We start from the raw sequence: 22,376 nt of genomic DNA, 5'->3' as shown, positions 1-22,376 counted from the left end.
TTGTTCTCTGTATTGTATTGCAGCTGAGAACAATAAATGAAGGGTTTATGTTAATAAATCATGTTGTGCCTAGACACAGAAAACTAGTCAAGATAACCGTGGACCCATGTGTGTGTATATGTATATATATATCATACTTGCCTACTTTTGAAAACTAATTTCAGGGAGATTGTAGGTGTAAGCAGAAGCTTCATGTCATGCCCGACCCAAAGGGTGTGTCTAACTCCACCTATGGGTGTGTCTATTGCCATAATGGGGTGTGTCCTTCATTGTTAGGCGCTCACTCCAGTGACTATATGGCATATCTCCCAACTATTGTCGCTCTGAAAGAGTGACATCTGCGCGCACGCAAAAGGGTGTGTGGCTTATTAAAAGGGGCGTGACTTCACGGGAGGGCCCACGAACGTGATCCACACCCCGTTTTCGTCACTGAGGGGGCATGCCCAGCTCTCTGTGAGCTGCTGGCATGGCCCCTCTCCTATCTCCAGTGAATAGACGCTGTGCGACAGGGACGAGCGCCCAGCCAAAGGCGCAGCCGCCTTAACATATTGCTGAACTAGCTACTCCTGTAGTCATCCCTAGTGCAGTGAAGCCGGGAGTGCACAAAGTAGTAGGACCAGGAACGGCACGCCAGCCGATAGCCTCCGACTGGGACGCCCGTCCGTACCATCAATTGGAACTGGACTTGCCTCTCCAAAGCAGGAGAGCTATTCATTCGGCAAGCGTATCCAAGTTTCAACTTTCATATAGTGACTGTAATAAGAACTCTTCCAGTGGGAGGAGCTAAAATCAAGAATATTATCCCAAAGATTGGGGCATATCAATATTGCTATCCTCTGGAATTGTTTGGAACGGTCATTTAAAATGTAATATTCATTAGTCACAAGGGACCGCAGAATTATCCCAACGCATATTGTGGAGAATTGTATTGGTGTGGATACATTCAGTTTAAATAATTGCAACATAGTATGCTGATATTACAAGTGTATCCCCCCCGTACAGCTGAAATTGTTACATGCAGTGCTTTTACTGTCTTGTATGATCTCTGAAAGAAAGTGTTAAGTAAAAGAAATATTGAGTATATGTGGTTTTAAATGTGATTTTATGGTTGATCTTAATTGTTTAATAAATACTCTTTGTTCACTATCCCTATAACGCTGACCCTATCCCTATAACACTGACCCTATCCCTATAATGCTGACACTATCCCTATAACACTGACCCTATCCCTATAATGCTGACCCTATCCCAATAATGCTGACACTATCCCTATAACACTGACCCTATCCCTATAATGCTGACACTATCCCTATAACACTGACTCTATCCCTATAACGCTGACCCTATGCCTATAACGCTGACCCTATCCCTATAACACTGACCCTATCCCTATAACACTGACCCTATCCCAATAATGCTGACACAATGCCTATATCGCTGACACTATCCCTATAACACTGACCCTATCCCTATAACGCTGACACTATCCCTATAACGCTGACACTATCCCTATAACACTGACCCTATCCCTATAATGCTGACACTATCCCTATAACAATGACTCTATCCCTATAACGCTGACCCTATGCCTATAACGCTGACACTATTCTATACTATAACGCTGACCCTATCCCTATAACGCTGACCCTATCCCTATAACGCTGACCCTATCCCTATAACGCTGACCCTATCCCTATAACGCTGACCCTATCCCTATAACGCTGACCCTATCCCTATAACGCTGACTCTATCCCTATAACACTGACCCTATCCCTATAATGCTGACCCTATCCCTGTAACGCTGACCCTATAACGCTGACCCTGGCCCTATAACGCTGACCCCGACCGTATACTATAACACTGACCCTCCCCCTGTAACTCTGACCCAGTCCCTATAACTCTGACCCTATAACGCTGACCCTATCCCTGTAACACTGATCCTATACTATAACACGGACAATCCCCCTGTAACTCTGACCCAGTTCCTATAACTCTGACCCTATAACGCTGACCCTGGCCCTATAATGCTGACCCTATCCCTGTAATACTGACCCTATACTATAACACTGACCCACCCCCTGTAACTCTGACCCAGTCCCTATAACTCTGGCCCTATAACGCTGACCCTATACTTATAACACTGACCCTGTACTATAACACCGACCCTCCCCCTGTAACTCTGACCATATAACGCTGACCCTATCCCTATAACCTTGTAAGTCTGACACTATCCCTGTAACACTGTCCCTGTTCCTATAATACTGTCAGCGCTCCCCCTAGGATGAGTGACAGTCAGCTTGGGCCTGCAAGCAGCAATAACATGTAATCACTCAGCACCCACTTTGTTAATTTTCTTCAGCCCTGCCCTGCTCTCCCCACCCCAGCCACATGGACCCCATCCAAGACGCAGGCTGGCTTTTTTGGTTACCTTACATTCTGTGCTGCTGCCGCCACTGGTGATGAGGTCTCTGCAGCCGCCACTGATGGAGTTCCGGGTCTCCGCTGCTGGGGTCTCCACTGCCACCACTGCTGAGGTCTCCAGGTCTCCGGGTCTCCGCTGCTGGGGTCTCCACTGCCGCCGCTGCTGGGGTCAACACTGCCGCCGCTGCTGGGGTCTCCGGGTCTCCGCTGCTGGGGTCTCCACTGCCGCCGCTGCTGGGGTCTCCGGGTCTCCGCTGCTGGGGTCTCCAATGCCGACGCTGCTGGGGTCTCCACTGCCGCCGCTGCTGGGGACTCTGCTGCCGCCGCAGCTGGGGTCTCCGCTAGCTCCACTGCTGGGGACTCTGCTGCCGCCGCGCACACAGCCTCCCTGCCAGCTGCGCACCGATAACCCCGCGGTGGCCAGCAATTAAGCAACATCCAGGCCCCGCCCACAGCACTTCCCAACTGGCGCATGCGCAGTCCGCATATTCCCACAAAAATAGTTTAAAAAACGGGAGAACAGGGCAGATTTGCGGGGCAGCGGGAGGTTGAGGTCAAAACCGGGAGCCTCCAGCTAAATGCGGGAGGGTAGGTAAGTCTGCTGCACACCAGGCTTACCTACTTTGCTGCCTCCTCCTCCGGGAGGAGGCAGCGCTGTAGGTGAATGAGGGGCGTGGCCGGCAGCAGGACGGGTGGTTCGGGGGCGTGGCCGGCAGCAGGATGGGCGGTCCGGGGGCGTTGCATCAGGGTCGCGTTATCGTGACTCCACCCCCGCTGTGCTGTGCCGAGAAACGAGGCGCTGCATAGCGGGGGGGCGGAGCTACAATGACGCGATTCAGCACAAATCGCGTCATCGGACCCCCTCGGCCCGCCTACTTGTTCACTGCTGCGGGCGGCCGAGGGGGAAAGCGGGAGGCTTGCCCACCTTTCCGGGGGGCCGGGAGGGTCACCCGATTTTCGGGAGCCTCCCGGCCATTCCGGGAGGGTAGGCAAGTATGCTGCACACACAGATCCCCTCCCCCCACATTACATTATACACAGCATACGGTACATAGCCCCCCTCCCCCATATTACACCCAGTACATTACATTAAACACAGCATAAAGACCCCCTCCCCCACATTACTTTAAACACAGCATACAGTACACTACACAGCCCCCCCCTCCCCCCATATTACATTATACACAGCATACAGTACACTACACAGCCCCCCCTCCCCCCATATTACACTATACATAGCATACAGTACACTACACAGCCCCCCCTCCCCCCATATTACATTATACACAGCATACAGTAAACTACACTATTTCATTAGTCCAGACTAATCCCCTTATGTAGATAAGTCTGTACCATGTGTTTACTTTTTAGTTTTACTTATTATATTGTATTCAGTGTCAGGAGTCTCTGCCACTGCTGTACGACTCTTACATTCTTATATGGCTGGTTTGTTTAAGCTCTGGAAAGACGTATACTTCCTTGTTATTTCTCTTTTTTCTGTCATTCCAAATCCTTTCTTAATTGCTCCTATATGCCAGTATATGATTTGTCATTCATGAGTATAATAAAATGTAACTAACCTAGAAATAAAAGCTAAACCCCTTTTTAGAAGTGTATATTCATAACTGTTAATAAACTGAATGGTATCTGCCTGTAAACTGTAGAAATAAGCTCTCTCCATAGAGGGCGCTGCTGCTCCTTCAAAACAGAGTCTGATATTTCTGAACAATGGATTTTTTTGTTCTGATGATCTATTTTTGTATTAGTGTGATGTGATATGTAAAAGTGTGGGCTCACATATGAATGATTGTGCCTTTGCTCTATTTTGAGGTTACATTTTAACTGTGAAATTTTACATTTTGGAATATCAGACGATAATTCTTTCTTCTGCCAAGACATTTAATCCAAAACTTTTGAAGTTCTTGCACCATAAAACATCCAGACCTAAACTATCAATTAATTACTACATTGCACACACCATTTATTACTTAATAAAACTTTCTAAGATACAATACTGCATGTTACTTTTTTTTTTTTTTAGCACCACCTAAAAGCAATAAGCCTATAGATAACAGAAGCAAGTTACCGCCTTTACACAATACATCTTAGCCCAGTTTACTAATACCCTTTTCAGACAGTAATGCCTGAAAATCCCGGCATTTTCCCGGCATTTCAGTGCCGGGTAGTTTTGCCGGTCCCTGCCAGACCCAACTTTCACACAGACAAGCAAATTAACCGGTCAAGAATTTCTACCCGGTAATTTGCGGATCAACGCGGGTATTTCATCTGAGTGAAAGTGTCAACCTGGGTTGAAATTCCTGTGTCTCCAACCCTGGTAAATTCCGGGGTCGAAGTCCTGGGAATTTCAATCCGGGTTGACCCTTTCACACAGAAAAAGGACCCTTGTTAAAAAGCAAATTACCGGGTAAAACTGCTTCACCCAGTAATTTCACTGTCTCTCTGAAAAGGGTATAAGTGGCAGTTTTAGTATCATTTAGAAATTGGTGTCAATTGATGGCGGTTTCTATTTCTAATTTACAGCATTTAATAAAGGTCCATTTTGGTATCTAAACTAAATCCGCCGTTGATCCCCCGTGGTTTCTAAATGACAATCCATTATGGCGTGTTATATTTGGCAGTGGTTTCTATTTAACCCTTAGTATACCAAGGGGGGTCTTCTGAAGACCCCAGAATGTTATTTTTTGTGATCCTGCCGTATCTGTAACAACTATTTTACTCCAGATTTTTCTATGTGTCCCACATCGAATTAAGATAAATACTGTGTAATTAGGCTTATAAAATGTTCTTTGAAAAAAACGTATATGATAAAAAACACAATTGGGGTCCCAACCGGTTGGTATACTACGTTACAAATGCAGAACATTTTATATGTGAGAAACATAGGAAAACAACCACCACTGTGACATGTGCTAAGGACTGTAGCGATGGCAACACATGAATAGTGATGTATTTGATAGGGCACTGAGAGCGCTGACGGCTCCCTTAGCTATTCAACCCCCCCACGATCTCCTACCGCCAGCGCAATCTCCTCCCACCACCGCGTTATGTTAAGGGTCCCGCAGCTGCTGCAAGGCACCAGCCTCTTGCGCCCCCCATTTTTATATATATATATATATATATATATATGTGTGTGTGTGTATATATACACATATATATATATATATATATATATATATATATGTGTGTGTGTATATATACATACTGTGTTTATATATATATATATATATATATATATATATATAGAATGATGTCTGGGCATGGAGAGCCGACACAAGTGTGGTCCTAATGTAAGCCGTACGCTGCATGCTTTTCAATGTTTTATTTATTCATATAAATTTTGTTTATTTGAATTAATGAAACGTTGACAAGCCAGGAAAACCTGCTGCGTATGGCTTACATTGGGACCCGTGAGTGCCACATCTCGTTTGATGAAATATATTTTATTTTTGTCTTGCTCTGTGGTCCCACTTGGATATGATGTCCTGATGACGGTCACGTTCTCTGGTTGAAACGTCGACATGACTTTGTGGTGACATGACGCTTTTATTGAGGTGAAGTAAAGTACTGTATTGTGAAAAAGTCCCTGGTGAGTGCACTTTATTGGAATTTGTTAAATATGTATGTTTCCTTCACTGTCAGCATTAAGGAGCACCCCAGGCGGTTTGGATTTTTTTCTGTGTGTGCCAACCAATGCCATTGTATATATATACATATATATATATATATATATAAAACATGCACTGTAACTGGCACTCGCTGAATCCATACCATAACGTATCCTGGTGCCCTCACATGCTGGATCACCAGCAATACATACACGACAAGCAGGTGCGGCACTCAGGAAAAAATGACAGACTCAAGAAAATTCAATATCATCGTTTCGGTGTATTACCGTCTTCAGGATATGAGTTACAAAAAACACATTCTTACCTTAAATTGCTACCTCACCCAGTGACAAACAGGCTGTAACTGACGTGTGTAAATATAACCAAATTGCGCTATAATAATTCGCCTTAGACCCAAAATGTCCTTGGGGAAGGTCAGCTGCTATTCTCCAAATAGGTCCTCCTGCCAGTCGAGAACCAGGCGGTTAACAATGTAGATGGTTGTATGGAGAGCGCTCACAATAGGTAGTAGTGTCTCTTTAACTTTTTTCTCTTTAAGATAGTCCTTCAATTTGGGATTTGATCACAAGAAGATGGATAATTCTGCAAAATACCCTCTCACCAGATTCACCCAGATAACAGCATCACTCGTTAATTAAAACTTCCATGAAATTTATTATTAATAATTCCCATGAAATTTATTATTAATAAAATCTTTTCTTCTTTTTAAAATAAATGACTCTTACATCAATATTAACATTCGTGGGATAAGGTCTTAATGGCACTGCTGGTGTAGACAGGTGTGCCATTAAGACCTTATCCCACGAACATGCTATTCAATTACAAACAATCAAAATATTTTAAAAATGTATTCATAAAACAGAATACTTTCTCCATTTCACAGTGTTAATAACATTATCACCATACAGGATGGATATTCAATCTGACTTGCATGAATTCCAATATGCACCAATTAGGTTTGATCAGATGCGGAACCCAACGCGTTTCGTCCCTTAGGGGTATTAGATCAATAAGTGTCTGAGACTATTATCTCCAGACGATATTCTTATTAAAAGATCAAGATAAACCTAGGCCATTATTGGACCGATCGGACTCATAGGGGGAGATTCAAATGTTTGAAAAGTCAGTTGGGTGTCTGTTTTTTCCTGTCTATTAGATATGAAAAAACAGGCTCCCAACTGACTTTTCAAACATTTGAATCTCCCCCATTAACAGATATCAGGGTGAAAGTTTTAGCAATCAAAAAAGAGGAATAGGCCTACAAATTTACAACAGACCCATATACTGTATGTTTAAACGCAACACTGGATAGATTAAAAATAGCTGGCCTCAAATCATGAAGTTTGAGTGCTTTAATGCTGCCACTCTCTCAAGATCCAGTGAATCTTGAGAGAGGTGGCAGCATTAAAGCATTTTTTGATTGCTAAAACTTTCACCCTGATATCGGTCTATGAGTCCGATCTGTCCAATATTGGTCTAGGTTTATCTTGATCTTTTAATAAGGATATCGTCTGGAGATAATAGTCTCAGACACTTATTGATCTAATACCCCTGAGGAATACCCCTGAGGAAGTCACATGCCAGGCGGATAATCCCGGGGGGGGGGGGGGGGGGGACCCGTGATGATGGGATGCAGTAACACATGCCAGCCGCAGCAGGAGAGGCAGCAGCTACACCCATGCCTCTTTACTGCCAAGTATGTGCAGAAACCGGGCACCCATCAACTCCAAACCAGCTCTGGAAGGGGGGGAAGGGTAGTAAACCCACCCCCTGAGAGGGGGGTGTCATTTGCATGCAAGTACATTTACTGTGTTTCCAGCATTCACCTGTTACAGGGTGGGAGAAGGGTTGGAGGTTCTCACTCTGACTGGACACACTGTAATATGAATCAAGGGCACTACATGCGGTTTAATGTGAATAAGATTGTGCTACTGTGTGATGTAATTTGAATTTGGGGGTACTATTGTGTGGCCACATTCCTGCCTCTGTTTTTTTTTTGCAACTGTCCCGCTATCCCACATGCGGACCGCAGTATCCTGCGGTGTGTGTGTGGGCGGGGGACGACAGTTGGGAGGCTCCTGTCACTCGCTTCTCAGCTTAGCAGGGCAGCGGTGAATAGACACTGTGCATCTATTCACAGGACACAGAAGGAATGGGGGCATGCCAGCAGCTCAGCAGCTGGGCATGCCCCCTCAGTGATGAAAATGGGGGTGTGGCTAGAACTGCGGCATTCCCGTGAAGTCACGCCCCCTTTTCCATAGGCCATGCTGCTTTTCGGCAACGCATGGTTTTGCTGCACTACACAGTCCCACTTTGCCTCCTCTAGAAGTTGTGAGGTATGTATTAATAACATCAGAATTACATTTACTATGGGGTCATTCCGAGTTGTTCGCTCGTTGACGAGTTTCGCTATGCTGCGATTTGTTGCAAAATGCGCATGCACAAGGCACGCAGGGCGCATGCGCTTAGTTATTTAACTAAAAACTTAGTAGATTTGCTGTGGATCCTGCGGCGCTTTTCAGTCGCTCTGCTGATCGGTGAGTGATTGACAGGAAAGGGGCGTTTCTGGGTGGTAACTGAGCGTTTTCCATGAGTGTGCTAAAAAACGCGGGAGTGTCTGGAGAAACGGGGGAGTGGCTGGCCGAACGCAGGGCGTGTTTGTGACGTCAAACCAGGAACTAAACGGACTGAGCTGATCGCAATCTGTGAGTAGGTCTGCAGCTACTCAGAAACTGCAAAGAATTATTTAGTAGCAATTCTGCTAATCTTTCGTTCGCTATTCTGCTAAGCTAAGATACACTCCCAGAGGGCGGCTGCCTAGCGTGTGCAATGCTGCTAAAAGCAGCTAGCGAGCGAACAACTCGGAATGAGGGCTTATGCTCACTCTCAACAAGCAAAGTGACAAGGCAGCAAAATACCACAAACATTCTAATGAGCAAAAATGTATTACCCCCTACTATGCATTCCCTAAAACTTCTTCACTTATCTACTGTTAAACGACAGACTAACGGTCCTTGTTTTATTACCTGCCACTGTTGCTTCATGGCATTAGATCTGTCCCCCAAGTTGCCTGGATGTCTCTCATGCTGTACTGCTGCCAGTAGTTGTTTGTGTCTACATATGGAGCCACCACCACTAGAACATGAGTGCTGCCATCTTGCCTTCATTCAGCTGATCGCTTTCCATCCAATCCTGAACTCAATTCCTGCACATGACTCTAGTGGCCTATCAGTAGCCAGTGAGCTATGTTTAAGGTTCTCCTTGACCAGTGTTCCTTGCCAGAACAACTTCAGGAGTATTTACATTGAACTTGAAGTATCCTGCTGGCTGCTGCTGCCTCTCCCTGGCTGGCTGTCAGTCATTTCAGCTGCCAGTTTGGAAAGTTTGATGAAAAGTTAATATTTCCATAAAAATACACTGCATCCTATCACACTCACATTCCCTCCCCCGCCACCCTATCACACTCACACATTCTCTCTCCCCGCACCCTATCACACTCACACATTTCCTTCCCCTGCACCCTATCACACTCACACATTCCCTCCCCCCGCACCCTATCACACTCCCACATTCCCTTCCCCTGCATCCTATCACACTCACATTCCCTCCCCCGCCACCCTATCACACTCACACATTCCCTCCCCCCGCACCCTATCACACTCACACATTTCCTTCCCCTGCACCCTATCACACTCACATATTCCCTCCCCCCGCACCCTATCACACTCACACTTTCCTTTCCCCTGCATCCTATCACACTCACATTCCCTCCCCCGCCACCCTATCACACTCACACATTCCCTCCCCCCGCACCCTATCACACTCACACATTCCGTCCCCCTGCACCCTATCACACTCACATTCCCTCCCCCTGCACCCTATCACACTCACACATTCCGTCCCCCTGCACCCTATCACACTCACATTCCCTCCCCCTGCACCCTATCACACTCACACATTCCGTCCCCCTACACCCTATCACACTCACATTCCCTCCCCCGGCACCCTATCACACTCACACATTCCCTCCCCCCGCACCCTATCACACTCACACATTCCCTTCCCCTGCATCCTATCACACTCACATTCCCTCCCCCGCCACCCTATCACACTCACACATTCCCTCCCCCCGCACCCTATCACACTCACACATTCCCGGAACCCTATCACACACACACATTCCCTCCCCCCACGGTCTGCTTACTATCACACTGACACACTCCGTCCCCCTGCGGCTTGCGCTCTATCACACTGACACACTCCCTCCCCCAGCACCCTATCACACTCACACATTCCGTCCCCCTGCACCCTATCACACTCACAAATTCCCTCCCCCTGCACCCTATCACACTCACTTATTCCCTTCCTCTGCACCCTATCACACTCAAACATTCCGTCCCCTGCCCACTATCACACTCACACATTCCCTTCCCCTGCACCCGATCACACTCACATTCCCTCCCCCGCCACCCTATCACACACACATTCCCTCCCCCTGCAGCCTATCACACTCACACATTCCCTTCCCCTGCACCCTATCACACTCACACATTCCGTCCCCTGCACCCTATCACACTCACACATTCCGTCCCCTGCCCACTATCACACTCACACATTTCCTTCCCCTGCACCCTATCACACTCACACATTACATCCCCTGCACCCTATCACACTCACACATTCCCTTCCCCTGCACCCTATCACACTCACACATTCCGTCCCCTGCACCCTATAACACTCACACATTCCGTCCCCTGCACCCTATCACACTCACACATTCCCGGAACCCTATCACTCACACACATTCCCTCCCCCCACGGTCTTCTTACTATCACACTGACACACTCTGTCCCCCTGCGGCTTGCGCTCTATCACACTGACACACTCCCTCCCCCTGCGGCCTGCGCTCTATCACACTTACACAGTCCCTCCAACATGCGGCCTGCACGCTATCACACTTACACAGTCCCTCCAACATGTGGCCTGCACGCTATCACACTTACACAGTCCCTCCAACATGCGGCCTGCACGCTATCACACTTACACAGTCCCTCCAACATGCGGCCCGCACGCTATCACACTGATGCACTCCCTCCTCCTGTGCCCTGCGCTCTATCACACCTACGCACTCCCTCCCCCGCGGCCTGTGCTCTATCACACTGACGATCTCCTTCCCCCCGCGGCCTGCACTCTATCACACTGACGCTCTCCCATCTCCCGTGGCCTGCGCTCTATCACACTGATGCACTCCCTCTGCCTGTGGCCTGCGCTCTATCACACCTATGCACTCTCTCCCCCCTGCAGCCTGTGCTCTATCACACTGACACACTTCCTCACCCTGCAGCCTGCACTCTATCTTACTGACACTCAGTGGCGGATCCAGGGGGGGGGGCACTTGGGCCCGTGCCCCCCCTGTCCGTTCTCCCTCCGTCGTCCGTCCCCGCTGCCGCCGCCGCACAGGGAAATGACGGGCGCCCGCTGAGATTGTGTTACCAGCGGGCGCCCGTTTCCCTGCACAGCGGCAGCCGGAGGCAGGAGCTCAGTACTGAGCTCCGGCCTCCGGCGCTGTCACTGTGTGCGGCGTGCGCTATGGGAGAGACGTCAGTCATGACGTCTCTCTCATAGTGCTGAGGAGAGGACGCCAGGAGGATGTCTGGAAGCGGGAACGGGGATCGGTAAGTATGTCGTTTTTTATCTTTCTTAGTGCAGCGGGGGCACCTACTGGGGGCAATTTACGGGGGACATTACTACTGGGGAGGGGGCAGCAGCAAGGGGCATTACTGCTGGGGGCATTATTACTGGGGGGCATTACTACTGGGGGGAGTCATCTATTGGGGCATTACTACTGGGGGTATTATTACTGGGGGGCATTACTACTGGGGGGGAGTCATCTATTGGGGCATTACTACTGGGGGCATTATTACTGGGGGGCATTACTACTGGGGGGGGAGTCATCTATTGGGGCATTACTACTGGGGGCATTATTACTGGGGGGCATTACTACTGGGGGGGAGTCATCTATTGGGGCATTACTACTGGGGGCATTATTACTGGGGGGCATTACTACTGGGGGGGAGTCATCTATTGGGGCATTACTACTGGGGGCAGCTACTGGGGGATATTTTTACTGGGGGGCATCTACTGGGGGCAAACTGCTGGGGGACATTATTACTGGGGGGCATCTACTGGGGGCAAACTACTGGGGGACATTATTACTGGGGCCAACTACAAGGGGGCAAACTACTGGGGGTAAGCTACAAGGGGGCAAACTACAAAGGGCTAACTACTGGGGGCATACTGCAGGAGGGCATTACTACTGGCGGCGTAACTACAGGGGCATTACTACTGGCGGCGTGACTACAGGGGCATTACTACTGGCGGCGTAACTACAGGGGCATTACTACTGGCGGCGTAACTACAGGGGCATTACTACTGGTGGCGTAACTACAGGGGCATTACTACTTGGGGCTAAACTACAGGGAGGCCAAACTACTGGGCGATAACTACAGGGGCCAAACTACTGGGGGCATTACTACTGGGGGCTAAACTACAAAGGGGGCATAACTACAATGGGGCAAACTACAGGGGGGCATTACTATTGGTGGCTAAACTACAAGCAGGCAAACTACTGGGGGCATTACTACTGGGAGGCTAAACTAAAGGGGGGGTAAACTACTGGGGTCATAACTGCAGGGGCATTACCACTGGGGGCATAACTACTAGGGTGCTAAATGACTGGGGGTATTACTACAGACAACATTACTACTGGGGGCAATACGGGCATTGCATAAGGGGCACCACTACTATGGGGTCTATATAAGGGGCACTACCAGTACAATGGACATTGCATAATGAGCGCTACAACTGTGGGCATTGTATAAGAAGCGCTACTGTGGTGGGCATTATGTGTATTACGGGGTGCTACTACTGTGGGCATTATTACGCTGCCCCTCACACACTGCCCCCTGTACCCAGCACCACACACATTGCCCCCTGCACCTTGACCTTCACACGCTGCCCCCTGTCCCTCAAACGCTGCCCCCTGCACACTGCACCATGCACCGAAGCCGCACGCAAATGTACTTGCCGCTTCCATGGTGCCCCCCCCTATCATTTTCTTCTGGATCCGCCCCTGCTGACACTCTCCCTCACCCTGCAGCCTGCGCTCTACCTCACTGACGCTCTCTCTCACCCTGCGCTCTATCACACTGATGCTCTCCCTCCCCCCTGCAGCCTGCGCTCTATCTTACTGACACACTTCCTCACCCTGCGCTCTATCTTACCGACACTCTTCCGCAGCCTGCGCTCTATCACACTGACGCTCTCCCTCCCGCTGCAGCCTGCGCTCAATCTCACTGACACACTTCCTCACCCTGTAGCCTGCGCTCTATCTTACTGACGATCTCCCTCACCCTGCAGCCTGCGCTCTATCTCACTGACGCTCTCCCTCACCCTGCACTCTATCTCACTGATGCTCTCCCTCACCCTGTAGCCTGCGCTCTATCTCATTGACGCTCTCCCTCACCCTGCGCTCTATCACACTGACGCTCTCCCTCACCTTGCAGCCTGCGCTCTATCTCACGGACGCTCTCCCTCACCCTGCGCTCTATCTCACTGACGCTCTCCCTCACCCTGTAGCCTGCGCTCTATCTCCCTGACGCTCTCCCTCACCCTGCACTCTATCTCACTGATGCTCTCCCTCACCCTGCGCTCTATCACACTGACGCTCTCCCTCAGAGCCGGCCCTAACCAATATGATGCCCTAGGCAAGATTTTGGCTGGTGCCCCCAACACCGCCACTAGTTCTGAAGGAGATGCCTGGCATGAGTCAGCTGGCGGCTCTGCTAACGTCGGGCGCCTTTTGTTTATGAAAATGCGTCTTATTTGCATTACTATGTGGCTAGGATGCACAAGCAACTTCTGCTTATTAAAATGATATGCAGCATGCCTATATTCTGTGTGCGACTGCGGCTGTATCTGCATATGAAATGCTACATTACAGTGATTTCCAGGACTACACTGCAACGTAGCATTTCGTATGCAGATACAGCCGCAGTCACACACAGAATATAGGCATGCCGCATATCATTTTAATCAGCAGAAGCTGCTGGTGCCCCTAAGCATACCAAATGCCCTAGGCATTAGCCTAGTTTGCCTATACCTAAGGCCGGCTCTGCTCTCCCTCACCCTGCAGCCTGCGCTCTATCTCACTGACGCTCTCGCTCCCCCTGCGCTCTATCTCACTGACATACTTCCTCACCCTCGTGCTATATTTTACCCTACTCCCTGCAGAAGTTCACAATCAAGACACACACACACACACACACACACACACACACACACACACACACACACACACACACACACACACACACTGTGTCCTCCTCCATTCACTCTTACCTTACACACTACAGCAGAGTGCAGTCTCACAGGCTGGGCCGTCCCTGGATGATGTGCAACAGCTTCTCCTCTCCCCTCTCACAGCATGTGAGCAGCAGCCTGCCCTGAGTTCCGTGTAGCTCCGCCCCTGAGTCCCGTGTAGCTCCGCCCCCGAGTCATGTGTCCGGCTGTGACTGTTCCTGACCTGTATCCCCTGCGCTGCCAGCGGCCCTGCGGCTGCCAGAGCGGCTCCCAGAAGCGTGGGTATGGCTGGCTGCTGGCATCTACGCTGCTGGCAGGAGGGGGCGGCTCTTGCTGTAGCAGGGAATAAAATTCCCTGGCTGCAGCAAAGCAGATCCTGTGGGCCTATTTTGATGGGGGGCCTGGAGCTGCAGCTCCACCCGCCCCATTGTTAATCCGGCCCTGGCCACAGCCCAGAGCAGTAAGGGGGAGCCGGCGTTAGGGAATAATCAGGAGTAGTGGGGAGCAGTGCTCCAGCTACCTATAGTTTTTGCAATAATGTGTGGGCTGCTAGCGTGTGCGTGTGTACACACGCATCCATGACTGTTGGCATATCAATGGATTTTGGGCCTAATTCAGCATCGGTAGTAGTTTTGCTAAAAGTAGCAAAACTACAACTGCTTTCTCTAGCATGCGGGGGAGGGGGGGGGCAAGGCCGGCCCGCATGCTGGGTCTGCCCCCACACTGGTATGCAAGTGCATTGCTATACAGAGATGCGCTCGCATTTTAAGGGTAGTCCTCTGCCTCAGCAGCCTAGCTGTGAAGGCAGTCGCCGGGGCTGCCATCTTTTGGGTCGTCATGCAGCTGCCGCGGCCCACCCCACAAATGGTCCAGAAACGTCTGTGTTGTCTGGACCACACCCGTCAAACGTTTCGTCGACGCCCCATCACCACCCCCAGCCAGGATTCCGTGTGGTGTGTTAGGGGAGGAGGTCCATGGGGGTTGACACCATGAGTTACCGCACCGGGTGACACCAACCCTAGTGACGCCTCTGCCGCATGGAGATGCATGCTGAGGAGCAAAAAGCAGCGGCAGCAGCTCATTCACTGTGAAGTGAGGTGCTGCAAACAATATTGCGTCCCTGGGTTATATACATTGCTGGCGCAGACCAGCAATGTTTATACCACTGCCCACCAATGCTTATTTATTTAAAAGCCAGTAATATATACAGTACATTGCTGGCACAGGCCAGCAATGTATATATTACTGGCACCACTGCCCACCAATGCATGTTGATTTATGAGCCAGTAAATATATAAATTGCTGGCACAGTCCAGCAATGTATACGTTACCGGCTCCACTGCCCATTAATGTATATTAATAAGCTGGTAATGTATACATTGCTGTCCCAGCCCATTATGTAATTAGCCCTTCTAAATAAAGATTTTCAGCAAAGTCTTTCGCCTTCTAAAAATCTCTTGCTCTTCGGCAAAATAGCTCAGTCTGTGGGGGTAATTCAGACCTGATTGTAGCATCAAATTTGTTAGCAGCTGGGCAAAACTATGGGGGTAATTCAGACCTGATCGCAGCAGCAAATTTGTTAGCAGTTGGGCAAAACCATGGGGGTAATTCCAAGTTGATCATAGCAGGAAATTTTTTAGCAGTTGGGCAAAACCATGGCCCTCATTCCGAGTTGTTCGCTCGGTAAGTTTCTTCGCATCGCAGCGATTTTCCGCTAATTGCGCATGCGCAATGTTCGCACTGCGACTGCGCCAAGTAAATTTGCTAAGAAGTTTGGTATTTTACTCACGGCATTACGAGGTTTTTTCTTCGTTCTGGTGTTCGGAGTGTGATTGACAGGAAGAGGGTGTTTCTGGGCGGAAACTGGCCGTTTTATGGGAGTGTGTGAAAAAATACTACCATTTCTGGGAAAAACGCGGGAGTGGCTGAAGAAACGGGGGAGTGTCTGGGCGAACGCTGGGTGTGTTTGTGATGTCAAACCAGGAACGACAAGCACTGAACTGATTGCACTGGAAGAGTAAGTCTCGAGCTACTCAGAAACTGCACAGAAAAATCTTTTCGCAATATTGCGAATACTTCGTTCGCAATTCTGCTAAGCTAAGATTCACTCCCAGAGGGCGGCGGCTTAGCGTGTGTACTGCTGCGAAAAGCGGCTAGCGAGCGAACAACTCGGAATGAGGGCCCATGTGCACTGCAGGGGAGGCAGATATAACATGTGCAGAGAGAGATAGATTTGGGTGTGGTGCGTTAAATCTGCAATCTAAATTGCAGTGTAAAAGTAAAGCAGCCAGTATTTACCCTGCACAGAAACAAAGTAACCCACCCAAATCTAACTCTCTGCAAATGCTATATCTGCCCCCCTGCAGCGCACATGGGCCCTCGTTCCGAGTTGTTCGCTCAGTAATTTTCTTCGCATCGCAGCGATTTTCCGCTAATTGCGCATGCGCAATGTTCGCACTGCGACTGCGCCAAGTAAAATTGCTAAGAAGTTTGGTATTTTACTCACGGCATTACAAGGTTTTTTCTTCGTTCTGGTGATCGTAGTGTGATTGACAGGAAGTGGGTGTTTCTGGGCAGAAACTGGCCATTTTATGGGTGTGTGTGAAAAAACGCTACCATTTCTGGGAAAAACGCGGGAGTGGCTGGAGAAATGGGGGAGTGTGTTTGGGCGAACGCTGGGTGTGTTTGTGACGTCAAACCAGGAACGAAACTGACTGAACTGATCGCAGTGGCAGAGTAAGTATCGAGCTACTCAGAAACTGCAAAGAAATTTCTATTCGCAATTTTGAGAATCTTTCGTTCGCAATTTTGCTAAGCTAAGATTCACTCCCAGTAGGTGGCGGCTTAGCATGTGCAATGCTGCTAAAAGCAGCTTGCGAGCGAACAACTCGGAATGAGGGCCATGGTTTTGCCCAACTGCTAAAAAATTTCCTGCTACGAACAACTTGGAATTACCCCCCATGTGCACTGCAGGTGTGGCAGATATAACATTTGCAGAGAGAGTTAAATTTGGGTGGGTTATATTGTTTCTGTGCAGGGTAAATACTGGCTGCTTTATTTTTACACTACAATTTAGATTTCAGTTTGAATACACTCCACCCAAATCTAACTCTCTCTGCATGTTATATCTGCCCACCCTGCAGTGCGCATGGTTTTGCCCAATTGCTAACAAATTTGCTGCTACGATCAGGTCTGAATTACCCCCACTATGCACTACTTTGGTGAAAGATATATCTTTCAGAGATGTTGTCAAAGTCTTTTGAAATGAAAATCTCCTAGTGTGTATGGGCCTTTAGAGAAAGCTAAGATATGTAGATATTGCTTTCCCATACAGTAGTATGAGGAGAGCAATTCAGAAAAGCACAGAAGGTTCAGCTTAACATTTCTCTTCACAAATTTGTCACCTTAGGATGGCATAAAGAGGTTCTTCAGGGGAGAAAAGCAGAGAACACTGATGTCTTCCTACCTCCTCCCTGTCTCCTCCCCCCACATTCATGGTCACAGGTCAATTAGAGGGGCCCCAGGAGAAAGTAGTAAAAAGAAAATAATACTGCTTGTCTGCGGACTGTGGATTTGAACACTAGACCTGTTGTATGATAATCATAACTCATGAGCTATGTGTAATAATGTGTCATATAATGTGTAATATCTTTCTATGACCCCTCATTGCCAGGGGTCTTTTTGCCAGTGGTGTAATGTTCGTTGCCAGGGGTCTAATGCTCTGTGTGTCATGCTCATTGCCAGGGGTGTAATGCTCTGTGTGTCATGCTTGTTGCCAGGGGTGTAATGCTCTGCACGTCATGCTCATTGCCAGGGGTCTTGTTGCCAGGGGTGTAATGCTCTGGGTGTCATGCTCATTGCCAGGGGTCTTGTTGCCAGGGGTGTATTGCTCTGCATATCATGCTCACTGCCAGGGGTGTAATGCTCTGTGTGTCATGCTCGTTGCCAGGATGTAATGCTCTGCGTGTCATGCTCGTAAGAGCCGGAGAACCGAAGCTCGGGCTGGGTTCGGCTGCATTAGGGAGGGAATGAAAACTGTGGTACCTGGCCAGGCAGATCGCCTAAAGCAGTAGCCTCCAACCTTAATTGGAGTGTGAGCTACTTGACAAAAATTAAACCTCCTGAGGAGCTACTAAAGATTTTGGAAAAAAATGCTGTACTTGAATGGTTGCTGGCGCGCTCTCAGTGTTAAGACTGGACTCGTGGGCAGTGGCGTAGCTATACATTTTGCACCCTCCTGACAAAAAAGTTTCTAGCGCCCCTCCCATTGCTATATTAAAAGCAAAGAATTAGCGCATGCCGTGGGCGTGCGTGCTCCAAAAAGAGGGTGTAGCATCACTGAAAGGGGTGTGGTATTGCAGGAAAATACTACCTTATACCCCAGTTATGCAACCTGCATGCTCAAACATTGGCCACAACACAAAAAAAATCCTGATTCATGCCCCCTTACATTATTTGTAATTTTTCCTCCTTATAGTAATGCCCCTTACACATTATGCCACACACCGTAATGGCCATGACACATTATACCACACACCGCAGTGCTCCTGACTCATTATTCCACACACCATAATACCCGTGACATAGTAACAAAGTAACATAGTAACTAAGGTTGAAAAAAGACAATTGTCCATCGAGTTCAACCTATTTGTGGTCTCCTATGCAGTCTTATTATAGTACTAGTTATTTTTATGTTAGGACTAGTTAAATTAACTATAATGCGTGCCTACGCACCATAACCCTGAATATCTTTATCCAACAGGAATTTATCTAACCCATTCTTAAAGGTGTTGACTGAGTCCACCATTACTACTCTCTCAGGCAGGGAATTCCAAACACGTATTGTCCTTACTGTGAAAAAACCTTTTCGCCTCAATGTGCGGAAACTCCTCTCCTCTAACCTTTGCGAGTGACCACGTGTTCTCTGTGCTGATCTTATAGAAAACAGGTCCCTCCCAAGCTCTGTGTATTGACCCCTTATATATTTGTAGATGTTGATCATGTCCCCTCTTAGTCTCCTCTTTTCCAATATAAACATGCCTAGCCTTGCAAGCCTTTCCTCGTATTCCAGCATCTCCATGCCCTTGATTAGTTTGGTCGCCCGCCTCTGAACCTTTTCTAGCTCCAGGATATCCTTTTTTTAATATGGTGCCCAAAATTGCACACAGTATTCAAGATGTGGCCTCACTAGTGATTTATATAATGGGAGAATAATACTCTCGTCTCTTGCATCAATTCCCCGTTTTATGCATGCTAATATCTTATTAGCCTTCTTTGCTGCACTCCTACTTTGGGTACTGCTGCTTAATTTGTTATCTATGTGAACCCCTAAGTCTTTTTCCAGTACAGAATCCCCTAATATTACCCCATTTAGTATGTAGGTGTAATTTTTGGTCTTGTCCCCACAGTGCATTACCTTACACTTGTCTGTGTTGAATCTCATTCTCCATTTTGCTGCCCATGCTTCCAGTTTAGTTAAGTCATTCTGAAGAAACTCAGCATCCCCCTCCGTATTTATAACCTTACACAATTTGGTATCGTCTGCTCTCTAGACCTACTGTTAGGTCATTGATGAAAATGTTGAACAAAAGTGGTCCAAGTACTGACCCTTGTGGCACACCACTTAGTACTTTAGTCCAATTTGAAAATGATCCATTGACCACAACGCGCTGCTCCCTATTATCTAACCAATTACTGACCCAAGTGCATATTGTGCTCCCTAGCCCTATTTCTTGTAGCTTATAGAGAAGACGCATGTGTGGTACAGTGTCGAAAGCTTTGTCAAAGTCTAATAAGATTATATCTACCTCCTTACCCTGATCCAGGTTCGCACTTACTGTTTCATAAAAGCCAAGTAAGTTGGTCTGACATGATCTGTCCTTCACAAATCCATGTTGGTTCCTTTTAATGACCTTATTTGCTTCAAGGAACTTTTGAATACTGTCCCTTAGAATACCTTCCAATACTTTCCCCACTATAGATGTAAGACTAACTGGTTTATAATTACCTGGTTCAGCTTTGCTCCCCTTTTTAAATATCGGCACTACCTCCGCTATACGCCAGTCCTTGGGAACTATACCCGATTTAACCGAATCCATGAAGATCAAAAATAGAGGTCTTGCTAGTTCAGCGTGCAGCTCCATAAGAACCCTCGAGTGAATTCCATCGGGACCAGGTGACTTATTAATCATTAACTTTTTTAATCGGTCACAGACTACCTCCTCACATGCATATTATGCCACACACCGCAATGCCCCTGACACATTATGCCACACACCACAATGCCCGTGATACATTATGCCCCACACCATAATGCCTGACATATTATGCCACCTTCTGCAATGTCTATGATACATTATGCCACACACCGTAATGCCCATAACTCATTATGCCCCTGTGAATATCAAATTATTTCTAAATAAACATTTCAAATGCCAGCGTTAATATATACTGCGGACGCAAGGCGCATCTTATAACCATATACGATAAAAGTGAGCTGAACGTCGCAACATTATATCCCTTAAGAGAAAGCAAGCAATCGCACATATTGTAAGCTGAGGTCCAATGCTCAGAGATATATATATATATATTTGATATTAAAAGGAGTATGCATACAAAATTACATATGTACAGTATGGTTACAGAGTTACAATTACACAAGAAGCAGTTGTAGTTACATAAGGATCAGTTACAGCCAAAATACATACGCTTAGTTTCACTGGTCCCAGGCAGCCAGTCATCAGGTAAGAGACTTCTGATAAGGGTGTGTGTGTGTGTGTGTGTGTGTGTGTGTGTGTGTGAGAGTGAATGTTTGAGTGTGTGTGTGTGAGAGAGAGTGAAATGAGAATGTATCAGAGAGCTCCCTGGAATCTGAGTCCCTCCCTTTATACAGTAAAATAATAGGTGTATACGACAGTGAGTTTCATCTTCTTCCATTGGTCCAGAGGAGGAAGGTCTCTCATTCATGATGTGTTATTGGTCAGTTCATATGCAAGCAACGTCCAGTTTGAAGATGCAATTATAAATGTTAGCCACTGGTTTTTGCTGCACACATGCTGTCTTTCAGGAAGTTATTTTGTTCACTTTAGAATGTGGCTTCATATTCATACATTTAATCATAACTAATTGTTGACATGTGCTACAATCTACCCATAGCTATCAAATTACTCCACACATTCTCCTGATCATATTGACACTAAGCATGATATAATTAACTTGTTCCGTTCCAATAATACATATATATCTGATGTTACACTCTTATATAATTTAATACAAAATGGTGCTAAACATGTTTTGTCTATGTGTTGTATGAATATGTTGTATATGTCTTTTTGGCTTCTCTGTGCGAATGCGTATGCTGACGTATATGCGCAAAATGCACAAACAGAGACCCATCTGTTTGGAGTTTGTATGGTGTGTGTATGTAATATTTTTGACTTCGACACCCCTCAGTAAGGCTTCTAATTCATTTTAAATTACCTGCTTGTTGTCAGGGGTCTCATTCTAATTGCCAGGAGTTTCATGCTCTTGGTGTCCTGCTTGTTGCCAGGGGTGTAATCGTTGTTGCCAGGAGTGTAATGGTCGTTTCCAGGGGTGTCATGCTCATTGCCATGGGTCTTGTTGCCAGTGGATTAATGTTCGTTGCCAGGGGTTTAATGCTCTGTGTGTCATGCTCGTTGCCAAGGGTCTTGTTGCCAGGGGTGTAATGCTCTGCGTGTCATGGTCATTGCCAGGGGTCTTGTTGCCAGGGGTGTAATGCTTTGCATGTCATACTCGTTGCCAGGGGTCTTGTTGCCAGGGGTGTAATGCTCTGTGTGTCATGCTCATTGCCAGGGGTGCAATGCTCTGTCTGTCATGCTCATTGCTAGAGGTCTTATTGTCAGGGGTGTAATGCTCTGCATGTCTTGCTCATTGCCAGGGGGGTAATGCTTTGAGTGTCATGATTAT

This window comes from Pseudophryne corroboree, chromosome 6 (assembly GCF_028390025.1).
Source record: "Pseudophryne corroboree isolate aPseCor3 chromosome 6, aPseCor3.hap2, whole genome shotgun sequence".
NCBI classification, from domain to species: domain Eukaryota; kingdom Metazoa; phylum Chordata; class Amphibia; order Anura; family Myobatrachidae; genus Pseudophryne; species Pseudophryne corroboree.
The sequence above is the reverse complement of the archived record's forward strand: the minus strand, read 5'-3'. Positions refer to the sequence as shown.